Source organism: Suricata suricatta, chromosome 4, assembly GCF_006229205.1.
Source record: "Suricata suricatta isolate VVHF042 chromosome 4, meerkat_22Aug2017_6uvM2_HiC, whole genome shotgun sequence".
Classification (NCBI taxonomy): Eukaryota; Metazoa; Chordata; class Mammalia; order Carnivora; family Herpestidae; genus Suricata; species Suricata suricatta.
In genome coordinates, this window is record NC_043703.1 from 140,799,808 (window position 1) to 140,802,724 (window position 2,917).

At 48.3% G+C, this 2,917-nt stretch overlaps 1 protein-coding gene across 1 annotated transcript in view; it reads left to right on the forward strand.

Annotated features, from left to right (window-relative positions):
- The window catches only part of LOC115290733 (xanthine dehydrogenase/oxidase-like), a 76,714-nt gene that overhangs the window by 28,923 nt on the left and 44,874 nt on the right, over nucleotides 1–2,917 (forward strand). The gene's annotated exons all lie outside the window — the stretch shown is intronic.

The following is a 2,917-nucleotide window of genomic DNA, read 5'->3' on the forward strand; positions in this document are numbered from 1 at the left end:
GCCCTGAGCCTTAAAGGCTCCTGAACAAGGACTCACCGCCACAGACTTGACCTGCTTCCCAGCAAACCAGCGCAGCTGCTCCAAGACACCTTTGAACACCTCTGTTTTGTAGGCAGGAAGCTTGGCAACTGCATCGGCCAGTGTCTTTTCCACAAGGCTCAAAGGACAAGAGGCTCCAAAGGAGATACCTGGGGACACACGCGCAGACCAACGGCGATTCCTTTCTTGGCTCAGAAAACACTTTCACACGCAGCCCCTACAGTGCTTTACTGGTGCCTGAGTGAGGTGGAACCAGGTCTCACATCCTTATGTGGATGAGGAAGTGAAAGCCCAGAGAGGTTAAGTGACTTGCCCAGTGCCACACACCTAGTACAAGAGCCAGGACTCAACCACAGCCCTCTGGATCCTACAACCAGAATCCTGTCGTCTCTAAACCTGTGGTTCTCAAACTCCATAAAATCAGATCTCTGACTCAGAAGTCCTGATTCTTTAGTTGTTTTTTTTAAAGTACCCAAGACATCCCAGCTCTGACCCCCACCCCCATGAGTGATTCCAATGTGGAGTCAGGATTGAGAATGACTATAGGAAATCTCACAGCCCGCCTTGCCCACTGGTATTCTCCACAGATGCTCGGCAGAGAAAGGCAATGAAGGGCGCCCCTGCTCCCCACACAATGCGGCTCCAGGAGAAGCAGCTGCCTAAGGGGAGGCCTTCCTGGCACCTGCCACCCCTCCCATGGGACCAATCCAGCATCCCAGCCCTTCCGTGGGCTCAGGGCAAACGCCCCCTTACCCTCCGGTCCATGCTCCACTGAATTCAGCTCAGGGATCCAGGCTGGGCAGACGATCATAGGAAACAGCTTATTCTTAAATTTCATCTCAATGCCTGGAGAGAAACAAGAAACCCGAAGTGAACAGGCTACTCCCAGAGCGGGTCTTGGTGTTGTTCCCACCACCCACACAGGACTGTGACATAGTCACAATAGCATCATGCTCTGTGGGTGTCTCAGGACTGACAGGTGCAGGTGACAAGATGTGGGTTCCGTGTCGTTTCCACATGTCGTTTCAGCATGAAAACTGTGTCTTTCTCTCCCTCCCCCCAAAAATCCCATCATAATTCAAATGAGATGAACCTTTTTTTTTTTTGCCTTTTGATTTTTTTTATTACCCCAAAACCTTCATTTTTCTTTTTAATATAGCTTTCTGACTCTGGCTGTGCCTTCAACACCTTCACGATTTTCTGCTCTTCAGTAAGGAAAGCCTGCTTGATCCTGTCAGGAACACATGTCACACACACAGAACCACCATAGGCCCTAATGATGTGTCTTTTAGTTTCAAATGATATGAAACTTGAATTAACTTTGTGTGTGTGTGTGTGTGTGTGTGTGTGTGTGTGTGTGTGTGTGTGGCAGGGATAGGGGATAATAGATAAAGCCACGGCATACTAAAATATGTCATGAATCCAGCTAAGCACTTTACGTATTTTCTTTAAATGCTTATTATTTTTTTTTTTTTAGAGAGAAAGAGAGAGACAGAGCACAAGCAGGGGAGGAGCAGAGAGAGAGGGAGACACAGAATCCAATGCAGAATCTAGGCTCCAAATCATCAGCACAGAGCCAGATATGTGCCTCAAGCTCACGAACAGTGAATTCTTGACCTGAGCAAAAATCACATGCTTTAACTTACCAAGCACCAGGTGCCCCAGCACTACACATATTTTAACTCACTAAATCCTCACAATTGGGAGATATTGTGACTTTCTGTTTACAGAAAAAGAAACTGAGGCACAGGAGGGTTGGGTTCTTGCCCAAGTTACAGAGCTAAGAAAAAGCAATTCTTAGAGTTGGGGTATAATAGTACACAAAAGTCTAGTATTTGGACAAAAAGGGAATTGAGAGAGAAAACATCAAATCTGCTTCCTGGCCCCCAACATCTGCCTGAACCCCTCAAAGTGCAGGACTTTGCAGGACCACACGTCTCTATCTGCTTTCTGTCAAGTTAGAAAGGTCTGTGAGCATGCTCCCCTCCATTCAAGTCTGGGTTATCTTGCACCTCTCCCTCCTGCAGGGCCACAGATGGGAAGGTTCAAAAAGAAATGTCTGTGCGTCCTCCCCACCCTTGGGGTGCTGTTCAGAGTCTCTGATGGGTGGCCCAAACTTGGAGGAGTCTGGCCTGTTTGAATCTCGACTCCCAGGATAAAGAATGCAGGTCGAGGCCATACAGGGCCTATCTTGACAAGGTTCTCTCTATGCCCAGTTTCTCGACACCCTACCCTGGCTGTCAGTGGTTACACTGTTGGGTGTGTGTACAAGAGAGAAGGGGTGAGGCGGATGGAGTGATCTTTTTTTTTATGTCTTTTATTTATTTTTGAGGGACAGAGAGAGACAGCACGAGCAGGGGAGGGTCAGAGAGAGAGGGAGACATAGAATCCGAAGCAGGCTCCAGGCTCTGAGCTAGCAGTCATCACAGAGCCCGACGCGGGACTCAAACCCACAACCGTGAGATCATGACCTGAGCCGAAGCCAGCCGCTCAACCGACTGAGCCACCCAGGTGCCCCGGAGTGGTCTTAAGAAAGTATTTCGGGGGCAACTAGACGGCTCAGGCAGTTAAGCGGCCAACTTTGGCTCAGCTCATGATCTCACAGTTTGTGGGTTTGAGCCCTACATCAGGTTCTGTGCTGACAGCTCAGAGCCTGGAGCCTGCTTCAGAGTCTGTGTTTCCTTCTCTCTAGCCCCTCCCCTGCTCACATCCTGTCTCTCTGCCTCTCAAAAATAAATAAACATTAAAAAATTTTTAAAAAAAAAGAAAGTATTTCTAACTTGGAAATTTTAGGATCTAACTGGGGCCAGGATGTTACATGACCTATGGCAAGGATCTAAGTCACATGTCAAAGGAGACTGAAGACTTCCAACCAGTC